The sequence below is a fragment of the Bos grunniens genome, chromosome 24 (genome assembly GCF_055505025.1).
Source record: "Bos grunniens cultivar Pamir isolate PY7600 chromosome 24, Bosgru_T2T1.0, whole genome shotgun sequence".
NCBI lineage: Eukaryota > Metazoa > Chordata > Mammalia > Artiodactyla > Bovidae > Bos > Bos grunniens.
The window spans coordinates 23,322,579-23,337,963 of NC_141188.1; the positions used below are offsets into that span (position 1 = coordinate 23,322,579).

At 39.6% G+C, this 15,385-nt stretch overlaps 1 pseudogene across 1 annotated transcript; it reads right to left on the bottom strand.

The window, feature by feature from the left end:
• Positions 1-2,496: 2,496 nt before the first annotated feature.
• Positions 2,497-10,485, bottom strand: LOC147345942 (small ribosomal subunit protein uS2 pseudogene; annotated as a pseudogene). The gene is made up of 2 exons (XR_015153483.1): positions 10,423-10,485; positions 2,497-9,714 (listed from the first exon to the last, which is right to left on the bottom strand). The product of XR_015153483.1 is annotated as a small ribosomal subunit protein uS2 pseudogene (transcript).
• Between the last annotated feature and the right edge of the window lie 4,900 nt (positions 10,486-15,385).

A 15,385-nucleotide genomic window follows, 5' to 3' on the forward strand; every position in this document is an offset into this window, starting at 1 on the left:
TTGAATTGGGTTTCTGTCCTGATTAATATAGGTTGTTTGTATTTTCTTACTGATTTGTAGAAAACCTTTGTAATTTTAAATTCTAGACTTATACTTTATGCACTACATAAGTTAATAAAATTAGCATGGCCTTCCATGATGTGGCCTCTGTCAACCTCTGCCATTTGTTACTCTACTCTTGTCTACATCACACAGCACATTCATATACTTTAAATTCCAACAATAACTGAACACATTGGGAATGTCTATAGATAAAAAACATCACACAGTCAAGTCCTTGGCATTTCTCTTCCTATCCTTCTTACAGATTCATTAACTTGGGACCCAGACTGGGGATTACACTGCTGAGTCTATGCTGTACCCACCTCCAGCCATCACTCTTAGGGTGTTCCCCCACAAACATCCCCTATATGTGACTTGGAACTCCTTCCCATGTCCTCCATTTCCTTACCTCCCCACAATGTGGTTTTCTGGGATCCTTTTTAAAAAATTCTCAGGCCTGTGAATTTGAAGTTGCTCAGGCCCAAGACTGCCCTGGGGTTTATTGCTATTGGAAACTACAGATGGCATTCTAGGCATGGGAACAGCAAGTATGAAGAATTTGATGTAGGAGCATTGCCTGATTTGTTCAAGAGACAAGGCCAGTGGGGCTGGAGCAGAGTGAAATGGGTGAATGTAGTGGGTGAAACCAGAGAAAGGAGTTAAGGGTGGAGAGTAGGGCCAGATCATGGGATACTTGGTTAGCCACTGGTGAGAACTATGAATGAGATGGAAAGCTCAGAGGTTTTGGGCAAAGGAGTGTAATGAGTAGGTGCTGAGACTAGAATAAAGTGTCCCAACTAGTTTCTTTAAATTCGTAAAAAGTTTCTCTACATATTTTTATGTAAATCTGTAATAATATAAACTAATATATAGCTACATGAGAAAATCTTAGAAATAAAAAGCATTCCAAAAGTAACCCATGAGTCCACAATCCTAGTATTATCCCAGTAACAATTTTATGTTGTGTCTACACCTATAAAAATGCACTCTGTATACCTGTCTCTGTCTCTACTTACCATACTGTGTTTACAACAGAAAGAAAAATCTAGAAAGCAGTAAACAAAGTCCATATCTTCGTTTCTTAGTGCCACTTTGCGTCAACTGTGGATCAACTGTGCTTCTACCTGAGGCTGCCCTCTCTGTTGGGTCTAAGCCACCCTCAAACCTCAAAGGCATGCTCTAGTAATCCTTACCTCTTGCATTATAAAGTTTTCCTCTCTTTGAATTTTTTGAATTAGCATGCAAATATCCTTTTATAAAACCATCACAAAATCCTTCAGACCAAGATGACTAAATCTAACCTGCCTGAGCAAATACAATATTAGACAAAATGTATCAGAAGCAAAGAATAGGAGAGAGGAGATCCCTGAAATGGGAAATGCGAGGCAAATTTGGGGCTTCCCTGATGGCTCAGATGGTAAAGAATCTGCAATGCAGGAGACCTGACTTCGACCCCTGAGACGGGAATGCAACCCACTCCAATATTGCCTGGAGAATTCCATGGACAGTTCCATGGGATCCTAAAGAGTGGGACACGACTAAGCAACTAACACTTCTAACTTTCACTGCCTGTGGCCTTTCAGGCCACAGCACAGGGAGGGAGAACTCAAGCAGAACCTGGCAGTCTCCCTCAATGAGAAGATGGAGCAGGGGGCCCTGAGAGGTCAAGGGACTAGCTTTTGCAGGGTGGAGTACCAAAGAAGAGAGCTAAACGTTGGAGATCTGCAGAGGGTCCTTCACAAGCATTCAGCTGAGTGGAAACTATCTGAGGTAGAGGAAAGAACCATCCAGAAGAATTAGGGGGGGAAATCACTAGAACTCAATGGCCAGGAATAGTACCATCAGGCAGAGCAGAAAGCCTTAAAAGTGACAGGACATCTGTTAGAGCTGTGGTTCTCAAAAGAGAGCAGTTTTGGCGCACACACACCTTCCCTGTCCCCCCATCCCCCACTCTCACAGGAGGCAATTGGTGACTTCTGGAGACAGTTTTGGTTTTCACAGCCAGAGGAGATGAACCTATACTGGCATCTAGTGGGTGGAGGCCAGAGATGCTGCTGCTGCTGCTGCTAAGTCACTTCAGTCTCTGTGCACCCCCATAGACAGCAGCCTACCAGGCTCCCCTGTCCCTGGGATTCTCCAGGCAAGAACACTGGAGTGGGTTGCCATTTCCTTCTCCAATGCATGAAAGTGAAAAGCGAAAGCGAAGTTGCTCACTTCACTAAGACTTCCCTAAGACTCTTAGTGACCCCGTGGACTGCAGCTAAACATTCTATAATGAATCATCTGGCCTTAAATGTCAATAGTGCTGAGGTTGAGAAACTCTGGGTCCAAAATGTAGTCTTACCTCCATAGGAGAAAAATGAACCCTAGACAACACTGCCTGAAAGATATTTAATAGCAAGACCTAATAGGATAAAACTGTCTAAGTAATTTAAACACATCCAAGAACAAAGCTCAAGAATATACATATATTAAAAATACTTAGCACCCAACAGCATACAATACACAATGACTGGCATCCAATAAAAAATTGGGTAACTCACATCACGCAAAGAAGCAGGAAAATGCAACCATAATAAGAAAAACCACTCAAATTGATCCAGAAGTGACAATTAGACAAGCTCATTAAGACAGTTATTAAACTGTATTCCATATGATCAAGAAGCTAAGGAAATACAGAACATGCTCAGAAGCAACATGAAATCTAAGAAAAACAACCAAATCAAGCTTTTGGAGATGAAAGCTACAATATCAGATTCTTTTTTTAAAAAAGCACAGATGGGATTAATTGTGGATTAAACATACTAGAAAAAAAAAAAATTACCGTAGGTAAGACATAGCAAAAATCATTCAAAATGAAAAAAAGGAAAAGAAAATACTGAGAAAAAATGAACAGAGCTGCAGTACAGTATTGGAGAATGGCACCCCACTCCAGTACTCTTGCCTGGAAAATGCCATGGACGGAGGAGCCTGGAAGGCTGCAGTCCATGGGGTCGCTAAGAGTCAGACACGACTGAGTGACTTCACTTTCACTTTTCACTTTCATGCATTGGAGAAGGAAGTGGCAACCCACTCCAGTGTTCTTGCTTGGAGAATCCCAGGGACAGGGGAGCCTGGTGGGCTGCCATCTATGGGGTCCCAAAGAGTCAGACACGACTGAAGCGACTTAGCAGCAGCAGGCAGCAGCAGCAGCAAGGTGAGGGGAGAAAGGAACAGAGAAATATTTCAACAAATTATTTCTGGGACACAGTTTTTACAGGTAAATTTTTAGCCATGAAATATATTAGAAAAAAAAGTCTTGATTTAATTACTTCAGCTTCCACTTTAAGAAACCAGAATAAGAATAAATTAAGCCCAAAGTAAATAGAAGAAAAGAAAGACTAGATTGGAAATCAACAGAAAACAAAAATAAGGAAGCAATTTCTATACTCGATTTAAACCAAAAGCAACTTTTTAAAAAGAACAAGATAAACTTCTAAGCCAAAGTGATCAGGAAAAAAAAAAAGATGCAAATTATATCAGGAATGAGAGGTGTGACATTACTGAATATTAAACTAATTCTCCAAATAAAGAGTAGTAATCAAGTTTGCTAAACTCCATATGCTGGTTCCAGTACTAACTTATTGTTTGAGCTGTCAGCAGTATTTTGCATAATTGACATTTTCATTTGGCTTCAGGAACAACACACTTGGTTTTTCTCTACCTTGTGGGACATGTCTTCTCAGTCTCAATGCTGGTATTTCCTCAACTCTCTAGCCTTCAGTATGTTGGAGTGCCTGAGGGGTCAGCGTTCAAGTCTGGTTTTCTACCTATGTTCACTTCCTAGGATCTCATCTGGTCTTCAGTTCAGTTCAGTTCAGTCGCTCAGTCATGTCTGACTCTGCGACCCCATGAATCACAGCAAGCCAGGCCTCCCTGTCCATCACCAATTCCCAGAGTTCACCCAGACTCACGTCCATCGAGTCAGTGATGCCATCCAGCCATCTCATCCTCTGTTGTCCCCTTCTCCTCCTGCCCCCAATCCCTCCCAGCATCAGTCTTTTCCAATGAGTCAACTCTTTGCATGAGGTGGCCAAAGTACTGGAGTTTCAGCTTTAGTGTCATTCCTTCCAAAGAAATCCAAAGGCTGATCTCCTTCAGAATAGACTGGTTGGATCTCCTTGCAGTCCAAGGGACTCTCAAGAGTCTTCTCCAACACCACAGTTTAAAAGCATCAATTCATCTGGTCTTAGGTCTTTACAACTAGTATCTAGGATTCCAAAATCTATTCTAGCCTTGACCTCTTCCCTGAATTACAGGTTCATAAATCCCTTTGCCTACCAGATATCTCCATTTTGATGCCTACTTTAATCTGGGTTCCCAAGAAAACAGAGCCTAAAATTAAACCTTATTGTTAATTCTTTATTGCATGCCTGCCTACTCAGTTGTGTCAGATTCTTTGCAACCCCCTGGACTGTAGCCTGCCAGGCTCCTCTGTCCATGGGATTTCCCAGGCAAGAATACTGGAGTGGGTTGCCATTTCCTCCTCCAGGGGATCTTCCTGATCCAGGGATGGAACCTGGGTCTCCTGTGTCTCCTGCATTTGCAGGTGGGTTCTTTTCCTTTATTGGGATGGTGCAATCTCAGAACATGATGACTGAAGGTAAATGGGTAGTGAGGCAGGGAAAAAGAAAGGTACAAAGTGGGTGTTACTCTGTGTCTACAGTCAAGGCACAGCTGTTTGCATAGTTTCACTATCTTCAGAGTACACGCAGTATGAACTAGGTCATCTCACCATGGGGTACGAGGAGGGAGATGACTTTTCTTCAGGCTCCCCTCAGTTTCCACCACAGAACATCAACTCCACACTCCCAGGTGGTATCATTGAGCCCCTCCAGCAGCAGCCACTGGGAAGTCAGGATCCAAGAAAGCACAGCAGCACAGGGGGAGTGTCGGACCAGAGACCCAGGGGGAGTTAGGTGCTCCCTCCACTTGCAGCCTGGCACGGCAACCACAAGGGTGGATGGTGCAGGCAGTCTTCTTAGAGGGTCATCAGTATCAAAGAGCAGAAACCCTGGGGCTTGGAAGAGTGATTCATTAGGCATCTTCAACCTAACATGCCCCAAACTTTTAATTTCTCACCAAACATGTAGTTTTCTCGTATCTTATACTGCCATCTTATAAAGTGGCAATTTTATCCTTCCAGTTGCTCAGGCCATAGCCTCCCCATCTCCCTGCTTAACTCAGTTCCCCACAAGGCAGCCAGATCATAGAAACTAGACTATACCATTTCTCTGCTCAAAATCCTCTTTCTCCTTGTGCTGAATGTCAAAGGAACACTGTGCCTGCAACTTCAGTTCAGTTGCTCAGTCATGTCTGACTCATTGCAACCCTATGGACTGCAGCATGCCAGGCCTCCCTGTCCATCACCAACTCTCGGACTTTACTCACTCATGTCCATTGAGTCAGTGATGCCATGCAACCATCTCATCCTCTGTCGTCCCCTTCTCCTCCTACCTTCAATCTTTCCCAGCATCAGGATCATTTCAAATGAGTCAGTTCTTCCCATCAGGTGGCCAAAGTATTGCAGTTTCAGCTTCAGCATCAGTCCTTCCTGTCCTCTTTTAATTTTATGGCTGCAGTCACCATCTGTAGTGATTTTGAAGCCCCCCAAAATTAAGTCTGTCACTGTTTCCACTTTCCCCATCTACTTGCCATGAAGTGATGGGACTAGATGCCATGATCTTAGTTTTCTGAATATTGAGTTTTAAGCCAACTTTTTCACTTTCCTCTTTCATTTTCATCAAGAGGCTCTTTAATTCTTCTTTGCTTTCTGCCATAAGGGTGGTGTCATCTGCATATTTGAGGCTATTGATATTTCTCCCGGCAATCCTGATTCCAGTTTGTGCTTCATCTAGCCTGGCATTTTGCATGATGTACTCTGCATATAAGTTAAATAAGCAGGGTGACAATATACACCTTGACGTACTCCTTTCCTGATTTGGAACCAGTCTGTTGCTCCATGTCCAGTTCTGACTGTTGCTTCTTGACCTGCATACAGATTTCTCAGGAGGCAGGTCAGGTGGTCTGGTATTTCCATCTCTTTAAGAATTTTTCAGTTTGTTGTGATCCACACAGTCAAAGGCTTTGGCATAGTCAATAAAGCAGAAATAGATGTTTTTCTGGAACTCTCTTGCTTTTTCCATGATCCAGCAGATGGTGGCAATTTGATCTCTGGTTCCTCTGCCTTTTTGAAATCCAGCTTGAACATCTGGAAGTTCATGGTTCACATACTGTTGAAGCCTGGCTTGGAGAATTTTGAGCATCACTTTTTTAGCGTGTGAGATGAGTGCAATTGTGCAGTAGTTTAAGCATTCTTTGGCATTGCCTTTCTTTGGGATTGGAATGAAAACTGACCTTTTCCAGTCCTGTGGCCACTGCTGAGTTTTCTAAATTTGCTTGCATTTTGAGTGCAGCACTTTCACAGTATCATCCTTCAGGATTTGAAATAGCTCCCCTGGAATTCCATCACCTCCACTAGCTTTGTTCGTAGTGATGCTTCCTAAGGCCCTCTTGACTTTGCATTCCAGGATGTCTGGCTCTAGGTGAGTGATCACACCATCATGATTATCTGGGTCATTAAAATCTCTTTTGTATAGTTCTTCTCTGTTTTCTCGCCATCTCTTCTTAATATCTTCTGCTTCTGTTAGGTCCATACCCTTTCTGTCCTTTATTGTGCCCATCTTTGCATGAAAAGTTCCCTTGGTATCTCTAATTTTCTTGAAGAGATCTCTAGTCTTTCCCATTCTACTGTTTCCCTCTATTTCTTTGCACTGATCACTGAGGAAGGCTTTCTTATCTCTCCTTGCTATTCTTTGGAACTCTGCATTCAAATGGGCATATCTTTCCTTTTCTCCTTTGCCTGCAAAGTAAGTTGTCTGCAAGTTACTCCTAAACAATGCAGGGAAAAAATTAAAATATATATAGAGATATATCTGGGTAGATAGAGTAAGTAGGTAGATAATGATAAAGCAAATGTGATAAAATGATATTTGGGGAATCTGGGGGAAGCACATATAGGAATTCTTTGTACTCTTCTTGCAACTTTTCTGTAAGTTTGTTTGAGATAATTCTGAAATTATCTCAAAATTCAAATTTAGAAAAAACAGTAGCCCTGAAAGAGAGAGAGCGAATTACTAAAAGAAAGTCAGGTAAGGTGCTGTTATTGAGAAATTTTAGGGCAGGGAGAGAGAGGAGGAATAATGAGAAAGCAATTATAAATATCCCTTACAGCCATATTTAAAATGAACATGTAGAGCTATGTTTATGATCAGATCAGATCAGATCAGTCGCTCAGTCGTGTCCAACTCTTTGCGACCCCATGAATCGCAACACGCCAGGCCTCTATATTTCTGGTACAACAATGGAAAACTTTTCATTTGCCACTGTCAATATGATTTTTAGAACAAGTACACACATATATAGCATGGCACTCATCAAAATACTCTTGGTCTACTCTTCTCATTAGGTGGCCAAAGTATTGGAGTTTCAGCTTCAGTATCAATCCTTCCAGTGAATATTCAGGGTTGATTTCCTTAGGGTTGACTGGTTTGATCTCCTTGCAGTCCAAGGGACTCTCAAGAGTCTTCTCCAACACCACAGTTCAAAAGCATCAATTCTTTGGTGCTCAGCCTTCTTTATGGTCCAACTCACATCTGTACATGACTACTGGAAAAACCATAGCTTTGACTATACAGACCTTCATCAGCAAAGTGATGTCTCTACTTTTTAATATCCTGTCTAGGCTTGTCATAGCTTTTCTTCCAAGGAGCAAGTGTCTTTTAATTTCATGGCTGCAATCACCATCCTCAGTGATTTTGGAGCCCAAGAAAGTGTCACTGTTTCCACTTTTTCCCCTTCTATTTGCCATGAAGCGATGGGACCAGATGCCATGTTCTTAGTTTTTTGAACGTTGAGTTATAAGCCAGCTTTTTCACTCTCCTCTTTCACCCTCATCAAGAGGTTCTTTAGTTCTTCTTTGCTCTCTGTCATTAGAGTGGTATCATCTGCATATCTGACGTTGTTGATATTTCTCCCAGCAATCTCAATTCTAGCTTGTGATTCTTTCAGCCTGGTATTAGTGTAAGTTATAAATGATATTGTATAGATTCAGTCTGCCTTCCAGAGAACTGGATCCCAATTCTTTGAAAGAGATTGCTTTTAATGTGCCCTGGAGGCTCAGCTGCAGCTCTTTGACAGCTGCAATGATCAAAGGCCTGAAGGGTGTTCTAGGGAGATGTGGGGAGATGGGTGTGTCAACATCCCTGGGAAAGCTGGCCTCTTGTTCTAGTTTCAGAAAGGAAATCTTCCTCTGTAAGGAACATAATCCACAGCTTCCATAAAATTAGTTGGGTAATGTATGGTCTTTTTCTATTACCTTGAAGAGATTGTGTGAGATTGGTTTGTTTTTTTTTTCGTTTACTGTCTGGAAGTATTCCCTGCTGAGATGTCTGGCTTGGAATATTCTTTATAGGGAAAATTTAAATTACAGATAATGTCCTTAATAGACATAGAGCTATTCAAATTTTATATTTCTTATTATGTTAATTTTAGATTTTATTTCAGGTAAAATTATTAATCATCCTCCATATTACCCCTGTAATGACTGTAGATCTGTGCTGATGGCCACTTTTGCATTCCTTACATTGACATATGGGACTTCTCTCTCTTTCTTGATTAGTTTTGCTGGGAGAATATCAAATTTAATCTTTTCCCAAAAATGAGCCTTTGGCTTTATTTTCTTTTTAAAATGTTTGCTTTCTAGTTCATTAATTCATGCTCTACTATTTCCTTCCTTTAAAAAGAAAAAAACTTTATTTTCCCTCAACTTAATTTCCATGTTCTGTTTAAAGTCTATGAGAGAGTGGTTTAAAACCACTCAGCGGTCTTCCCTCCCCATTCCTGAGCAGTGGGAGCTGCAGACCAGTCTTTAGGAGGGACCTGCTGAGTAGGCACCCAGGGCACCTGTACCCACAGACCAGTCTGGGATCTCGGGTTGAGCAGCAGTAAACTCAGGAGCTAGAGCTGTCCATCTACACTGAAATGCCTCCTTGGTCACAGCCTTTTCAGCAGCAGCCTGCTCCTCCTCTTCAATCTCTTCTGGGTCTGTGTGGAAGCTGAGATCAGGTGTGACCTCCTGTGGGTGTTCATGAGCTGGTGCCACGCATGTGCACAACTTCCTAGGCCAGCACCCATCACCTCAGACCCACTGAGCGAGCTCCCTTGTTGTTGGAGGGAACGGCGATGCCCACAGGGCGCAGAGTTGAGTCAGTGTTACACAGAGCAGTGGTAGGCAGGTTAACATAAGAGGCCTCTGTGAGAGGCTAGTGGGCAGCCCTAGAATCAGCAACCACAGGAAGTCCCCACTCCCAGAAGACTACCTAAGTCTGGTGAGTGAAATCTCCAGGACTGAAACAGTCAGCAATAGGAGTGGCCTCAAGGCAGCAGCAAACTTCAGCACAGCTTGGTGGCCAGTATGTCTGGAGGACAGGACACTGACGTTAGCCGAGTTTTCAGTGGCATCAATGGCATGGCACAAGCTGCCAGACTTTCTCCCAGATTCTCTTCAGATTTATGAGGTAGACGCCATCAATTTTTCCTTTTGTAGATTCACTGTTCCATTTGGAAGTCAACCTAAGTGCTTCTTAAATGGTTCCTTATGTAAGGATTTTTCTTTTTAAAATAGTTTAATTTTTATTTATCTGGCTGCACCAGATCTTTGTTGCGGTGGCATGCAGGATCTTTAGTTGTGGCATGTGAGCTCTTGGTGTGGCATGTGGGATCTAGCCTCCTGACTAGGGTTTGAACCCGCAGGCCCCCAGCATTGGGAGCATGGCATCTTAGCCACTGCACCACCAGGGAAGTCCCTATGTAAGGAATTTGAGGACCTCTTCTTCCTGCTTTTGCAGGACATAAAAGGGCTCTGGATATGGTGAGTATTTCTCTTTAAATTATGATGAGAAACCTGAACAACCCATATGAATCTCTACTTTCCTTTGGGGCTCCCAGGTGGCTCAGTGGTAAAGAATTCACCTGCAAAGCAGGAGATGCAGGTTCAATCCCTGGGTTGGGAACATCCCCTGGAGAAGCAAACAGCAACCCGCTCCAGTATTCTTGCCTGGGAAATCCCATGGACAGAGGAGCCCGGTGGGCTACAATCTATGGGGTCACAAAGAGTGACTAAACAGCCATAGCTACTTTCTTTAGATTTACTTGATATTCTTTTTCTAACTTCTGGTGATGGAGACTCAAATCACTAAATTTTAGCCTTTCTCACTCCCCCTAATACATGCACTGAACGCTATACATTTCTCTTTAATCAGGACTTTAGTTGTATCTTACTTTATCTCTGTGGATAAAGTTGTATTTCACTTTATCCAGATAAAAATACATTCTAATTTCCATTGTGTTTGTTCCTTTTACCCATGGGTAATTTAAATTGTTTTTCTTAATTTCCAAAGATTTGGGAATTTTTAAAATGTTTATGCTGTTGATTTCTAGCTAGTTTTATTGTTGTATGAAAACATATGCTAAGTCTATGCTAATAAGCAGTCACTAACCAGATGTAGCTATATAAATAAATTAAAATAAATATAATACAGTTCATTAGTCACATAATTTAAGTGTTCAGTAGCCACATGTGGCTAGTGACTACTGTATTGACTCTGGTGTCTATTATATTGAACAATACAGATAGAACACAGAAAATTCTGTTGCATAGTCCGACTCTAAATGATTTCAATCTGACAAAATTTGTTGAGGCTTGCTTCACAAACCAGCATACGCTCAGTTTTGGAAAATGTTCTCGGTGCACCTAAAAAGAATCAAGTTTCCTGCCATTATTGGTTGCACTGTTATCTATATGTCCATTAGGTAATTTTATTAATCATATTGTCCAAATACACTATATTCTTGGGCATTTTTTCCTGCTTGTTCTCTTTTACTAAGAGATTTGCATAAGTCTCCTACTAAGATTGTAGATTTACCTTTCTTGTTTTAGCTTTGTCAATTTCAGCTTTATATATTGTGAAGCAAAATTGTTAGGTGTATACACATTTAGTATATTTCTATTTTCTTGGTAAACTGTGTCTGGCTTATTTCACATAGTATGATGCCTTCAGTGTTCCTCTATGACATAGTGTGTATCAAAATTGCCTTTCTCTGTAAAGCTGAGTAATATTCTATTGTATTTATATACCACATTTTGTTTATTCATTGTCTGTCAATGGACATTCAGATTGTTTTCAGCTTTTGGCTATTGTCAATAATGCTGCTGTGATCAGTGTACAAATATTTGAGTCCCTTCTTTCAACCATTTTGTGTATATACTCAGAAGTAGAATTACTGGATCATATTGTAATTCAGTGTTTAATTTTTTAAGGACCCACCATACTGGTTCCTACAGTGGCTACACCATTTTACATTCCCATCAGCATTGTGCAAGAGTTCCAATTTCTCACCAACAATATTATTTCCTTACTTCCTTCTAGCCCTCCTTCCTTCCTTTCTTAATGGCTATCCTAACAGGTATAGAATGATATCTCACTGAGGTTTTGGTCTGCATTTCCCTAATGATTAGTGATATTGAGTATCTTTTTATGTGCTTTTTGACCATTTTTATAACATCTTTGGAGAAATGTCTATTCAAGCCATTTGATCAGTTAAAAAATGTGGTTAATTATTGTTGAGTTGTAGGGGTTCTTTATATAGTCTGAATATTAATCCCTTATCTGTAAATCTATGGCTGTTTCATGTTGATGTTTGATAGAAATGAATACAATACTGTAAAGCAATTATCTTTCAATTAAAAATAAGAAAAATTTTAAAAATCTATCTGTATACAATTTGCAAATATTTTCTCCAATTCTATGGATTTCCTTTTTCATTCTGATAAAGTATCCTTTGATAAATACGTTTTAAGTTTTGATGAAATCCACTTAATTCTTTTATTTCCTCTTATGTTGTCATATCCAAGAAATCACTGACAAATCCAATTTCCTCCAAGTTTTCTTCTAAGAGTTTTGTACTTTTAGCTCCTATGTTTAGGTGTTTGATCCATTTTGAGTTAATTTTTGTACACAGTGTAAGGCAAGGGTCCAAATTCATTCTTTTGTTTGTCAATATGCATTTTTCCCAATGTCGTTTATCAAGAAAACTGTCTTTTTACACATTGAATGTTCTTGACACCCTTGTTGAAAATCATTTGACTGTTTATGGGAGGGTTTATCTCTGGGCTCTCTATACTATTCCATTGGTCTATGCATTTGTCTTTATGCCAGTACCACACTGTTTCTATTACTGTAGTTAAGTTTTGAAATCAGGAAGTGTGGGACTTCCAACTTTGTTCTTCCTCGAGGTTGTTTTGGCTATTGAGGGCTCCTTGATATTCCATGTGAGCTTTAGGATGGATTTTTCTGGGTCTGAAAAAATTGTTGTTGGGGTTTTGATAGGGATTTCACTGAATCTGTAGATTTCTTTGGGTAGTATTTACTACTCTCTATTATTTAATGTATTTAACACTATGGAGTTTCTTCATTTGTTGGTGTCTAATTTCTTCCAGAATGTTTTGTAGCTTTTAGTGTATAAGTTTTTTGTTTCCTTGGTTAATTTTATTATTTAATGTACTTAATACCATGGGATGGCTCTTCATTTATTGGTGTTACTTTCTTTCATATGTTTTGTAGCTTTTAGCATGTCTTTTGTTTCCTTGTTTAAGTGTATTCTTAAGTATTTTATTCTTTTTGATGCCACTGTAAATGGGATTGCTTTTTTTCAGGTTGTTTATTGTTAGTGTATAAAAACACAACTGATTTTTGCATGTTGATTTTTGTACCCTACAACTGTGCTAAATTGATTTCGGTTCTAACAAGTTGTATGTGTGAGACTTTAAGGATTTTCTGTATGTAAGATCATGTTATCTACAAAGAGATATCATTTTAATCCCTCCTTTATTTTTCTTGCTAGTTTCTGTGGCTAGGAGTTCCAATGCTATATTAACATGGCAAAAGCAGGCACTCTTATTCCTCTCAGAGGAAACGTTTTCAGGTTTTCACCACTGAGTATATGTTAACTATGAGTTTTATATGTATGGCCTTTATTATTGTCCAGGTATTATTCCGAGATTGTTGACTGTGTGGGTTAAGTCATGAAAAGGTGTTAAATTTTGTTAAAGAAAATTTTTTTTGCATCAACTGAGATGATCATGTGGTTTTTTACCCTTTACTCTGGTAATATGATGCATTACATTGATTGATTTTCGTACGTTGAACCATCCTGGCATGTCAGAAATAAATTCCACTTGGTCTTGGTGTATAATCCTGTTAATGTGCTATTGAATTCTGTTTGGTAATATTCTGTTGAGGGTTTTTGCATCAATATTTATAGGAGATATTGATCTGTAGTTTTCTTGTAGTATCTTTGTCTGGCTTGGATATCAGGTTGATTCTGGCCTCATAAAATGAGCTTGAAAACATTCCCTCCTGTTTTTTGAAGGAGTTTGAGGTGGATTGGTGTTTCTTCTTTAAATGTTTGGTAGAATTCAACAGTGGAACCATCTGGTTCTGAGCTTTTCTGTGTCGGGGATCTCCTTACTAGCTATGGTTATATTCAGATTTCCTATTTTTGATGATTCAGTTGGTAAGTGTGTGATTCAGACTGCGATAGTGGACATCTCAATCTTCCAGTGTCCTTTGGTTAGATTTCTTGGCCTTTTGTCTTGCCAGCTTGAGAATCAGCAAATGCCAGGGGAATCAACTGGCATAAAATAGCGGGCCTCATTCTGTTTCCCTTCCCTTTTTATTTTATATACTTCACTATTGTTTAAATTTTTACAATAAGTAGTGTTATTTTTTTAACTCAGAAATGACCTAGTGACCAAGTAGATTTAGAACACTGGGGGAGAATGAGGGATGTAGGTTGGCTACCAGTTATTTTATCTGGATGGCAAGGTGTTTAGTAAGGAATTCAGGAGGATATCATGAGTGTGTCAAGTTTATGAAATTTAAGTTTACCTGCAGGACACTAGATAGTAATGTGTAGTAAGCAGTTGGCTCTTAGTGTTTATCCTCAGGAAAAATAGCTAACCTTCAGATATAAATTTTATCATTGTATTTTTCTTAACTTTTAAAATTCCCCCCAGACAATAATCGATAATATGATTTCCCCCTCCTACTCACTTCTCACTTCACCCCTACTCACTTCTCAACCTATCACCATGCCTATGCCATTTAGCTCCTCTACTTCTGGACCTCATGATTGTATTTCTAGACTTCCAAAATGGTTTTCCTTTCTGCTCGCTCTTTCTTTTTAGACTTTTCTGAAAGCAAGATGATGATCATGCCATTCCCTGATTCACAGATCTTAACAGCTTTCCACTGCCTTGAGAACAATATGCAGAAATACGAAATCTATTCCAACCATACCTAGCACTTTTGTTTTACAGATGACACCAAACTCCAGAAAGTTGAAGTGTCTGCTTATTTAGCATCACACTTAACCGTCTTTTCTCCTACTTCATTTTAATTTCCACTTTATTCTTACTCTTTTAAGTACATGTTTCAGTCATTATTTTCCTAAACACTTAAGCACAAGGGCATCGTTCTTTCTTCAGTAGCACTCACTGCAGTGTCTGACACTGAATATTTGTTGAATTAGTGACTAAGCACCATACTCTACATCATTTCTTGTATTTTCTCACTTCTGTGCCTTTCTTGACTATTCCCTCCCTGCCCATATGCCTCTACTCCCATCCTTCAAAACTCAAATCTTGGGAACTCCACAAAGCTTTTCCTTTCTTTCCAATCACAATGAACCCTATCTCCTTGGAGCTCTTATAAGCATCTTATCTACCTTAATGATTCTATTGAGCCATGTTTTATGCATGTCAGCCTTTATCACCATACAATTCATGATTTCTGGGGACAGTGTATTCTTTGTGTATACTAGAAAACCTAAAAAAAAATGTCTTGCACATAATAATTTAACAATGTGTATTAAAATATTAATTGGATGATTATGGGGGATAGTCAAAGTAAATAACAGCAGAATTTTAACAAATGGTTAATACCAGAAAGACAGGTTTTCTTACTTTTAAAAAACTATTTTTCAGTTGAAAATATCAAGTATACATAGCCTATTATCAGTATGTATGTCAGAAATCAACAAACAAAACCAAGTCTGATGAATGTTGCCATTAAAAAAAGATCAATAGATCTTTTTACTTGTAGACAGAATATGCTGTATGAATTAGTCATGAAGGTTATTACTTTAGCTAACATTTTGTTCAATCTATAGATGACAGGATAAA